Here is a 12,751-nt window from a genome sequence, read left to right as displayed (position 1 = left end):
AGACTGTACACAATATATTAAAATTCAAGGAAATTTAAAAATGAAACGTTTAAAGGACAACAGGTTAAAGCAGAACTCTGATAAAAGTTATTGGTTGTGAATTCTATATGTGTTTATGTGATAATATTTTTTTTATTTCCCTTTTATGATTTGGTGTACACATGTATTCTATCTCCTTAATTATTAAATTTTGTTTCCTGGGAAGTATGTGAAGAGAATCAGAGATGGTGGTGATTTCCTTCCTTTCTGTAAATTGATGAAAATTGAGGTACAATATTGAATGGGATATTGGATTTAAAAGTAATTCGAGTATCAGTTATTTATAGGAAAGTGGATTTCATGTTTCCTTGAGTTTATTTTGGATACTAGCAATTGGTTACATCAGTTGCAATGTGTTTTAGTAAGATGAGGTCATTTTAAATAAAAATTAAAGAAAGGTTTCAAGTTAAGTTTTAGTGACATAGAAATGTTTCAGCAGAAGCTGTTTAGGAAATGCTTTCCTCTGTTTGTATGAGAAACAGTGGCATCTATGTTAAGCGAGAGTAGGGTTAATTAAGAACAGCTGGAGTCCTGTAATCTGAAGCCATTAGCTGTCACTCAAACTGCATGAGTAAAAATACGTCAGAAGTTGTTATAAATAATGTATTGATCATTTTTGAGATATCATTGTGAAAGAAATGTAAGGGTATCATTTAGTTACTTGCAACTTGCACACACACACAGCAGGTATACTAATAATGACATATACACATGAGATTAGCATGTTATATAAACGCACACACACATATTAACATGCTGTTACACATTTACATAAGAGAATATAACTTTGTTGTCCTCACAATTAAAGTGTGAAGGATATTTTTTAGATGACATTGTGTTTTTTTTTTTTATTTTATTGGGCTTTATCTCAGGTTTGTCTAAGGTTATGTTTATTAGATAAACGAGATTTATTAAAGTTCATGGTTTGTGTCCTCATCAAAGGATTGCAATTTAGACAATGTCATATGAGTTTGTTTGTTCAAAGGGGGAACAAAAGTTTAAAGTTATTTTCTTGAAATAAGATCATTGATACCATATTTTCTAATTATAGATGTATCTCTAAAGATTGATTGACTAAAAGGTCACATGCAGAAATGGCGAAAATTACAAGGCTTTCCCATGCTAACGAGCCTATTGAGAGGAGATTCCATGCTTCCATTGATAAAGGAATGAACAGAAGTGCTTGAAGACATGAAGAGTTTTTTTTCTTTTCCCTCCCCACTTTTCATGAACTGAACTGAGAATCTAATCTCTTTACACACATATAATTTTTAATTTGACACACATGAAAAAGACATTTTTGGTGTTTTGAGTTTAATTGTTTGTTTTATTTGTTACAGAACAGAATTAGATTTTATGTGATATTTTCATGAAGTAATGAAAAGTTTAGGAAAAATATTGATAAGAACAGAAAAGGTTTTTAAGGAAAGTTTTTTTATCCAATAGCTTATAGATCCTTTCATTTTTAAAAATAATATTAAGGTAAATTTTTGATTAATGTTTGAAAATTGATATTTTTGATAGAAAGGGGTTTCCATAATATATCTGGTATGCAAAGTTATTTTGAGAGTTTGATCAAAATATTAGAAAAGGAATTTTAGATGGTGCAAAGATCATTGATATAATTAATGGGTTGTATTAAGAAACTTTGAAATCTGATTTAAAGATAATAAGGCTTGTCAGAAAGCAAAAGGCTTGTCAGAAAGCAAAGGGCTAGTTAGATAGCATAATAAACTGTTAATGTAAATCAGATGATGAGAAGGTATCATTATACACATTGCATCAGTATTATGTCCTTAAATGACACATTTTTATGATTTAATATTTTTAATTTTGATTAATAATGGAAACCATATTTGATTAGGATATGTTTGAAACTTCAAACTGCATATATTTTATAGATATTTCCAAACAGTAATACAAACTTTTTAAGGAGGTATGACATAATTGAAGAATACAGGTATACATTAATTCATATTGATTTGGGATGGATAAGTGATATGAATTCCACCAAGATGAATGAAGAATATTTTAATGATATTAGTAGTTGTAAGGTAATACATTTGATTATTATGTAACATTATTAGGTAATCCAGTTAATTATATACATTATTATGATTGTTTTTATAAACAGGGTTTTATGATCATTTTAAAATGGAAGAAAAAGTAATGAAATTCAAAGTTTAGATTTGTCATCATGCTTGCATGTTTAGTTTAAGGGTATTAGTTTAATTTTAAGAAGAATCTACCGTTTTTGTCAAAGGTAAAATTCCCTATACAACAGGATGTGAAAGGGTTAACACACACTGTTTCAATTACACATGAGTACAGAAGAAGTTGCTGTTAAAGTTAAGTCTAGCAAGGAAGAGGTTAAGGGTTTTTTTTTTTTTCCCTCTGAGTTCGTACACAAGGGATGTATGAAGAGCATATACATGCAATTAGTTTAAATAAAAGTTATTAATTTGTCTAAAAATTTAGGGGTAGCAAAATTTGAAGGTAATTATTAATGAAAGGGGACAAAATATGATTGTTAAAATTTTGACAATGATTAAAATATACTAATGTATTTATAGAAGTGAAAGTAATTTTAATATAAGATTTTACTTCTATAAAGGGGGAAATGTAATAAGTAGTTTTAATATTTTAATCTCTGAGCAATCTAAATATGTGATGATTTAAGCTCTCCTCATAACTAGGGCCCTGTTGTGATGAGAACCATAATTATCTATATTGGATGTGACGCGATTGAGATATCAAAGCTATAGATCAATTATATATGTGATATTGATAAGACTGATTGAAAGAAATCTTCTATTATCTAGCATAGGCGTACAAGGCTGGGTTGGTAATTCTATAGACAACAGTCCTGCTCTCAGGAATTCTATGCCTAACCATCCCCCCCAGTCAGAAGTTGGTAAGACAGCTGTATCCCATTATGTCTCAAGCCATAGCGTTACAATGAGGCTGTTGGAATACCAGTTTCAACCGGATTGAAACATGTGCTCTCTTTGTGATATATGAGGAGTTAGCTGAAGCAGCTAGGTATGGAAGTCAGCAAATAGAGACTACAGCATTGTTTGAACAAACCAATCATAGATAGCATTGGGACACACTGTGGGGCCAGCCCATTTCTTTATGTAAGGAGTTTTAGGCGGGAGTGGGTCATTCTGCCATTTTCACTTCACAGACACACACATACTTTCATACATACAGACATACAATCAATTTGTTCATTTTTTGTAATCATTTGTAACGTAACTAAGATTTGTACCTTTATTGATTTATATTTTTGAATATTCATGGAAAATCAATAATGATAAATAAACAACCACATCCTTTTAAAATGATTTACTCTGGTCTCTGAAAGACTTTGTGTTCAAGTTACAAATCCCTCATCTTAACATTTAACAGAGTTATTGCAGGAGTTCTGTAAACTAACACAGAAATGAATTAACTTTGAAAGTTATTATGCTGTTGCTTATCTTTTAGAGCAAAAAAGAAGTTCTGAGTTCCAGTCCGCTTTAAGATACCACAACACACAGATCTGCAGCTTGTTAGCATCTAGTTTATTGAATCATTTCATATTATAAGAGATTTTAAAGACCGGAGTAGTGATGGGCATTTCTAGGAGAGCTCATGGAGAAGCATGTAATCAGTTTGGTCAGGTGATATAGTCTCTGATTTGCTTGTTGTGATCATGTGCTAAAGCAGGATGTGATCAGAGCCCTGCAAATCTATCAACTGATCAAATCACATGCTTTTTCCATGAGTTCTCCTAGTCATGACTGTAACTAGAGAGGAAAGTCGTGGATGCACATCCCAGATAGACAGACGCCGACCTTCACTGGTCATCTGAATGGACAGACACAGAGCTTCACTAGTCATCTGACTGTTCGCTCTCTTCTTGTGTATCTAGAAAGGGGAAGAGGGAATGGCCACAACATCATAAAGATACAAGTAAAAGTGACTTGTGATCATTTTCAGTTGATTACTTCACATATGTCGCTTGCAAAGAATACAAAAGCTGGATCTCCAAGTGGATTTTGCAATTCTAGCTCAATTTATTAGTGCTAACATAGCCACAAACAGCACAATGTTTCAGCACACAGGCCCCTGTCACATAGGCCCAGCTTTTGTATTCTTTGCAATTGACTGTAGATCCCCTGTGGGAACCGGGTGTATGCTGGTTGACTCCCTGATGCTACAATTAATTGTGGTGTGTGCTCCAGGGCTATCCCTTTTCTCTTACTTCACATATGTCCCCTGCTGCCTCTCCTGTAATTGGCTACATTTGGAATTACTGTATTTTTTGGACTATAAGACTCACTTATTCTCCCCCCAAAAATGGGGGAAAAAAATCACTGCACCTTATAGTCTAAATGCAGGGAGTTCCTGACTTGTGAACGCCTGCCAATGTGAACCTCCAACCCGCCGCAATGTCTGGGACTCCCTGTACTGTGCCAATGCAGAGGACGACACAGGGGACAAATGGGAGTACACAGAGACACAAAGGGGCATAGAGGAGTACACAAGGGAGACACAAAGGGGCATAGAGGAGGGCACAAGAAGGACAGAGACGGACAAACAAAAACAAGTTTGATGTATTTCCACTTACTAGACATTTGCATAAAACGCTGAAAAAAAAAAAAAAACATCCTAAATGCATTTGTGATTTATATGCGTTACACCAGAAAACTGCTTGTGCGAAACGCAAATACTCATGAAAAGCACAAATGCATATGCAGCAAAATGCAACCTTTCAAGCAACGCCTAGTGTTGTTCCCAGCCTCAACTGGAACAAGTCTGCTGATGAGGTATCCTGACGTTTCCCATTATGTGTACTTGCTCCAGGGGAATTGGGATCCTTTCACACTATGCAAGTTGCAGAAAAGTGTGATGCGATCATATAATACAATGAAAGTATGCTTCACTGCAAATGTGCACATGACTGACGGGCTCCACCACACCTATTATGTGCATACCGTAGAAATATGTCTGGTGCGACGGAATGGATTCAGTGTGAAAGGACTCTAAATCTAACAGAAGACTTGTTATTACAACTAGCAAAAGTTTAAAAGTGTTTAGTACACCATTGGTAAATTGCAGAAGTATTTATTCCTCAATGCATGCGTCAACATTACTTCTGCAATTTACCAATGGTGTGCTAACTAGTCTTGGATTTTTGCTCATTGTACTGGGATATGCACCCAACTTCAAACGGCAAGGTATGCCACTTCCAAACCTTCTACCTAACTGGTATTACAACTAAGAAAGAGTGTTGGAGGCTGGCACTTCCAAAAATAGAAAAGCTCTTTATTGAAGCATTAAAAACAGTGGTAATACAGCGACAGCCCGCTGTTTCAGGTCTTAGCCTTTCTTCAAGCCGTTTCAACCACAAGTGAGATCACACATACATGCAACATATATAGTGTCATCCCACCCACATATCCAATCAATTCAAATCTCCCACAGCCAATCATATTACCTGAGCTCTCCGGCGGACCTGAGTGGAGACTACATAGCCAACATGCAAAATATCCTAAAGAAAAACTGCCTCGGAGTGTGTCAGCGCACAACGCCGACAGAAAACCACTTCCGCATTCCTATTCGCTACTGCCGGATCAGGTGACTAAAGAGCGGCACGCATCACCACGTTCACGCTGCCCGGAGTCTACCCGTGGCTCTGCGCATACTCAGTGCGTGTAGAGCAATGCGACATAGTCAGTTCGCCGCCCACAAGGGCGTACCTTAATGACATCGCATGTCAACAATACAGCCGCTCACAATAGCGGCAGGGTAAAGTATCCATAGCAGCGCGTCCCTGGCAACGCATGCACGCAATAGAGCAATAAATTAAACAACACTTACCCAATCCGCAGCAACGAAAATAAGTTAGCCATTTCTCCACCCAAAATTCCCCCAGCTAACTTATTTTCGCTGCTGCGGATTGGGTAAGTGTTGTTTAATTTATTGCTCTATTGCGTGCATGCGTTGCCAGGGACGCGCTGCTATGGATACTTTACCCTGCCGCTATTGTGAGCGGCTGTATTGTTGACATGCGACGTCATTAAGGTACGCCCTTGTGGGCGGCGAACTGACTATGTCGCATTGCTCTACACGCACTGAGTATGCGCAGAGCCACGGGTAGACTCCGGGCAGCGTGAACGTGGTGATGCATGCCGCTCTTTAGTCACCTGATCCGGCAGTAGCGAATAGGAATGCGGAAGTGGTTTCCTGTCGGCGTTGTGCGCTGACACACTCCGAGGCAGTTTTTCTTTAGGATATTTTGCATGTTGGCTATGTACCGTATTTTGCGGAATATAAGACGCTCCGGCATATAAGACGCACCTAGATTTAGAAGGCAAAAATCAGGAAAAAAAAAAAAACTAAACCTAGGTGCGTCTATGTTGCAGGGGTGTCTTATGGACCTTTAAACCCCCCAAAACTGTCTCTATCTAAGCTGAACTGCTCATCTACACTAAATCCTGCTACACTACACTTCACTTACCCCTGCTGCCCCCACCAACTACACTACACTACACGAACTAACCCCTGCAGCCAACCCAAACTACACTACACTTCACTAAGTAACCCCTGTAGAAACCCAAACTACACTACACTACTACACTACACTTCACTAACCCCTGCAGCCAACCCAAACTACACTACACTACACTAACTAAATCCTGCACCCAACACAAACTACACTACACTTTGCCCCTGCAGCATCTCACCTGATCCTGCTGCCGCGATCCTGTCCTCCTCCGTCTGACTGCCGCCATCCAAGGGTCATCCGAGGGTCCCAGCTGTGGTCATCTGAGGGTCCCAGCCATCCCATCCAGAATCCCGGCTCTTCAGTGTCCCAGTCGCCAGATCGTCTTCACTGCAGACAGCAGCCATGCGGTAATCACGCGCTGCTGCCTCGCCGACATCCTGAATGGTAACGGCGTCCTCTTCCTAGTTACGGTGCCCCCTTCTGTGTGACGAGCAGCGCATGTGCGCCTGACGTCATGCGTGACCCCGGCGCACGTGCGCCTGAAGTCATGCGTGACCCGGCGCACATGCGCCGCTCGTCACACAGAAGGGGGCACCGTAACTAGGAAGAGGACGCCGTTACCATGGAGGATGTCGGCGAGGCAGCAGCGCGTGATTACCGCATGGCTGCTGTCTGCAGTGAAGACGATCTGGCGACTGGGACACTGAAGAGCCGGGATTCTGGATGGGATGGCTGGGACCCTCAGATGACCACAGCTGGGACCCTCGGATGACCCTTGGATGGCGGCAGTCAGACGGAGGAGGACAGGATCGCGGCTGCAGGAACCGGTAAGTATGTTTTGGGGCCCAAATACCGTACCTTTAGAATATAAGACGCACCCACTTTTCCCCCCTAGTTTTGGGGAAGAAAAAGTGCGTCTTATATTCCGAAAAATACGGTAGTCTCCACTCAGGTCCGCCGGAGAGCTCAGGTAATATGATTGGCTGTGGGAGATTTGAATTGATTGGATATGTGGGTGGGATGACACTATATATGTTGCATGTATGTGTGATCTCACTTGTGGTTGAAACGGCTTGAAGAAAGGCTAAGACCTGAAACAGCGGGCTGTCGCTGTATTACCACTGTTTTTAATGCTTCAATAAAGAGCTTTTCTATTTTTGGAAGTGCCAGCCTCCAACACTCTTTCTTGCATGGATTGGATCTGATGGTGTGAGGATCCCCTGAGGCTTGGGCACCCTTTTCCCTGTGTACAGCGAGTGCCACTCTTTTTATCAGCATTGGTATTACAACTAAGTCAGTCAATCAGAGCTGGAGGTCCCTGGGCATAAATTACCATGGAGCCACCCTGACCCACAATCATCCCCCCCTTCAAATGTAGCATTAGGTAAGCCCTTTGTGTCATTGTCGTCCCCCCAAAGATAGTATGGAGCCACAGAGCCAATTGACAGCCCTCTAGTCTCCCCTTAGGCCGGGTTGCTGCAGGGTACTTGGTGTGTAGCGTAGCCTGTCTGGCCAGCACAATGCCTCCTGTGTCTTTCCATCCCACAGGCATGTAACTACTCACCTGACATGCCGCCGGGTCACAGAGAACAGGTGCCGGTGTTCGGGGATGTAGACAGGACACAGGAGGTAGTGCTATTAGCATGCATGAGTGGGGCCATCATCTGGCTCTAGGGCAACTGCCCAGTCTTGTCTCTAGACAAGCACTGGCTCTGCAGTCGGAATTTTTATAGGCAGTGTTACTATAACAGAGATCAGGCAGATGTACTCAGTCTATCAGGTACTCGATGCATGTAGTATAGTCACCTTGTGATTGGCCTGGAGAAAGGAGTGAGTACAGGAAGTCCTGTATAGCAGCCTTCTGCTTTTCGAACTGCTCCAGTGTCATCTTCACACTGATGTCCCTGGGAATCGTCACTGCAATATAGAAAGGCAGTTCCCTGCGAGTGGCAGAGGCTACAGCTTGTGCAGACAAACATACATTTCATCATTGTAGGTGACAGTGTGACAAGCCTTCTCTGTACAGGCAAGCACTCCCAGCTGAGCAGCATCTTGTGTGCAATAATTCTCTATGGAGAGGTCCTGGCTTTAGGCCTGGAACCCGCCAAGAATTGCTGCAGCGCTGTGCGCAGCGATTCCTAGTGCGATTGGGATCATGATTCACAGATGCTTAGAAGCGAGGTACAGTAAAAAGTACAGCACTTCTGATTAGCAAGTCACGTGTTTTTTTAAATAAAACTTTATTATACTTACCAGGTATCTGACTTCTGTCCATTGCCCCGCCCCCTAATGGTTATAGGAGTTTCTCTAGGACCATTCAGAGAAGCACCTGTGACCTCTTCATTTAGGGGGCGGGGCTACGGACAGAAGACACCTAGTGGAGTATAATAACGTTTTTATTTTCAATCGTTGTCGGTCCCACAAAGCACTGCAAAATCACTTTGCAAAAGCGATTTTGCAGTGCTTATATACTTAGCATTGAGTGGCAACGTGCTCAAAATGCTACAAGTCCTGCAATTGTCCCTAATCTCAATTTCACTGGTGAGTTCCCATCCACTCACTTTCAATGGCAAAGCGTTTTTGGGAATCGCTGGCGATTCCAAAATGCTGCCATAAATGGGCTAGTGGGTCCCATCCCTTAGAGAGATTTGGTAGCAATCGACTAGAAAAGCCCGTGCATCCCATGCTGTCTCCTCTCTCTCCTGGCCCCCCCAAAATTTCATGTAAGTGTTATGCAACTTAACTTCAAGTTGGACTAATAAAAACTGACATCGTTTTTCGGATTGTATCAATTCCAAGCTGCATATAATTTATATGAAATTTTAATGCAAGGAGAAATGATTTGCATGCCATCAATCATCCCTTGTAATCACCTTCCCCCTGTGCTGCTGACAATAACTTCAGCTCAGTAACCTCATTTTTCTATCTAGGTCCTCCCTACTGAGCATGAAACAGAGCGTATCATGAAACAGCCAGGCAATATGCATTGTTTAACCTCCTGGGCGGTATGCCAGACTGAGACGGGCAAGAGAATTTTGCTAAAAGCAGTATGCCGGACACAGTGTCGGGCATGCTGCTCAGAAGGTTTTCTGCAGTATTGTGTCCCCCCCCCCTCCCCCAAGTAAAATAGCTTTAGCTGATCCAGTACAGCTGTCCCCCCCCCCCCCCAAGATCTCCAGCACTGTGCCATTTACTTACCGTGCCTCCAGCCAGCGTCGATCACATCACCTCCGGCGCACAGCTCCGGTCTTGAATGTCGGGAGCATTGGTACTTGGCAATGTGACGTCACCTACGCCCGTGACGTCCTGATGTCGATTACATCATGACGCACAGCTCCGGTCTTGAATGTCAGGAGCATCGGACTCGGCGATGTGACGTCATGATGTAATCGACATCAGGACGTCACGGGCGTAGGTGGCGTCACATCGCCAAGTACCAATGCTCCCGACATTCAAGACCGTAGCTGTGCGGTGGAGGTGATGCGTTCTGTGCTGGCTGGAGGCACGGTAAGTAAAGGGCACAGTGCTAGGGATCGCAGGGGGGCTGGGGCAGTTGTACGGGTAGCTGTACTGAGACAGCTACAGATGGCTATACTTAGGAAGCTATAGCAGGCTATACTGGAGGCACCTATACTGAGGCAGCTATAGCTGGCTTTACTGGAGACACTTATATAGCGGGCACCTATACCCCTCTAGCTATACAGTGGGCACCTATACCTGGATACCTATTTGGCGGGCACCTATACCCGACTAGCTATACAGCGGGCATCTATACCCCACTACCTATACAGTGGGCACCTATACATGGATACCTATTTGGCGGGCACCTATACCCAACTAGGTATACAGCAGGCACCTATACCCCACTAGCTATACAGTAGGCACCTATACCTGGATACCTATTTGGCGGGCACCTATACCCGACTAGCTATACAGCAGGAACCTATACCCGACTAGCTATACAGCGGGCACCTATCTATACCCCACCAGCTATACAGCGGGCACCTATACCTTGATACCGATATGGCGGGCATCTATACCCCACTAGCTATACAGCGGGCACCTATACCCCATTAGCTATACAGCGGGCACCTATACCCCATTAGCTATACAGCGGCACCTAAACCCCACTAGCTAAATAGCAGCACCTAAACCCCACTAGCTATACAGCAGCCCCTAAACCCCACTAGCTATATAGTGGGCGCTTATACCTGGATACTTATATGGTTTGCACCTATACCTAACTAGCTATACAGCGGGCACCTATCTATTCTATACCCCACCAGCTATACAGCGGGCACCTATACCTTGATACCGATATGGCGGGCATCTATACCCCACTAGCTATACAGCGGGCACCTATACCCCATTAGCTATACAGCGGGCACCTATACCCCATTAGCTATACAGCGGGCACCTATACCCCATTAGCTATACAGCTGCACCTAAACCCCACTAGCTAAATAGCAGCACCTAAACCCCACTAGCTATACAGCAGCCCCTAAACCCCACTAGCTATATAGTGGGCGCTTATACCTGGATACTTATATGGTTTGCACCTATACCCAACTAGCTATACAGCGGGCACCTATCTATTCTATACCCCACCAGCTATACAGCGGGCACCTATACCTTGATACCGATATGGCGGGCATCTATACCCCACTAGCTATACAGCGGGCACCTATACCCCATTAGCTATACAGCGGGCACCTATACCCCATTAGCTATACAGCGGCACCTAAACCCCACTAGCTAAATAGCAGCACCTAAACCCCACTAGCTATACAGCAGCACCTAAACCCCACTAGCTATATAGTGGGCGCTTATACCTGCATACTTATATGGTTTGCACCTATACCCAACTAGCTATACAAAGTGCAGCTATACCTGTCTAGCTATACAGCGTGCACCTATACCTGGCTAGCTATACAGCTGGAACCTATACCTGGATACCTATACAGTGGGCACCTATACCTGGCTCTGTGCAGAGGGCACCTATACCTGTCTACCTATACCTGGATATCTATACTGGGGGGGGCTAAATACCACATTGCAAATAACATTCTGAAAATGGATGGGCATCACGTGGTGGCCGACGCAGGACAGGTAATGTATACATGCGCACACGGGGGGGGGGGGGGTACATTTATATATAAGAGGACAGAGTGGGATGCGGGAAGCTCAGCCGATTCCTGAGAGATTTCATGCTGAAATCATTCGGGAATTGGCCTGCGGTGTATAGACAGCCGACAGATCTCTCCCTCTCTAATCAGATTTGATCAGAGAGAGATTTGTCTCTTGGTAGAGTCTGCCCATCATTGCTAGATGTATGGCTACCTTTACATTTTTATTAGTGCATGTTGAGCAGCTGCAGCTTGGAAGTATAAATGATTATATTTTTTGGGGAGTCATTTTGAAATTTAGTTTAGATTTTGTGTGTTAAGCTTTATTATATTCAAAATGTATACTAGACCCTTGCTTGACACATTTTAGTAAGTTACAGGAAAAATGGTTCTGAAAATTAACTGGATCACTTTTTGCACAGAAATCCAGCAGAAACTGAACGCCAGGGAGATTAAGGCTAGGTTTCCACTTGTGCGGCATTCTGTCTGCTCTGCTGTGTGCAATACAATAATCACAGCAGTCTTTATGTGCCCGAAATATCTGCGGTTGGGCCAGGCTCAGAATTAGGATAATGAGGGTCTCTGCTAAACTTTTAAATGTAAAAATAAGAGGTAAATTTTTCTTTTCAATTAATGAGTCACGTGTTGGGATGCATATTTAAAGAGACTCTGAAGCCTCTTAAAAATCATTATTTTATTACAAAAGCCTGTTTAACATGTTAGCCCTACCTAATTTGCCACATCCCCGCAGCTGTAATCTATCTAAATTCCCCCTAATTCCCCCCTCCCTCTCCCCCTGCAAAATCCACAACTTTCTTGGTCGTGGACGGGGGTACTCGGATACCCCTTTTCAAAATCCGGGTTGACCCGGATCCGGATACCCAGATATCTGGATCCAGACCAGATATCCGGATCCGAACTGTTGGGTATCCGAATAGAATCGGGTATCTGACTCTACTATCCGGGGTATCCGGGCAAATTGGGATATCCGGGTAGAAAACCCAGAAGTGGCCCTTTAAATTGCTTTAAGAACATTTTTAAAGGGTAAATGAGGCATGTAGCATCAGTATTTTTTAAAGGGAAACAATAG

General features: G+C 42.7%; 1 long non-coding RNA gene across 3 annotated transcripts in view; it reads right to left on the bottom strand.

Annotated features, from left to right (window-relative positions):
- Positions 1-3,584: 3,584 nt before the first annotated feature.
- The window catches only part of LOC137533010 (uncharacterized), a 46,871-nt gene continuing 37,704 nt past the window's right edge, over positions 3,585-12,751 (bottom strand). For 2 of the 3 annotated variants that reach the window (XR_011024111.1, XR_011024113.1), the window contains exons 3-4: positions 8,342-8,452; positions 3,585-3,951 (exon numbers count right to left, since the gene is read on the bottom strand). This is a non-coding gene — a long non-coding RNA (uncharacterized lncRNA). The remainder of the gene's footprint in view (positions 3,952-8,341; positions 8,453-12,751) is intronic. The other variant, XR_011024112.1, reaches the window with a different exon arrangement.

Source organism: Hyperolius riggenbachi, chromosome 9 (genome assembly GCF_040937935.1).
Source record: "Hyperolius riggenbachi isolate aHypRig1 chromosome 9, aHypRig1.pri, whole genome shotgun sequence".
NCBI classification, from domain to species: Eukaryota; Metazoa; Chordata; class Amphibia; order Anura; family Hyperoliidae; genus Hyperolius; species Hyperolius riggenbachi.
Note: the sequence above shows the minus strand (reverse complement) of the source record. Positions and strands in the feature narration are given on the sequence as shown.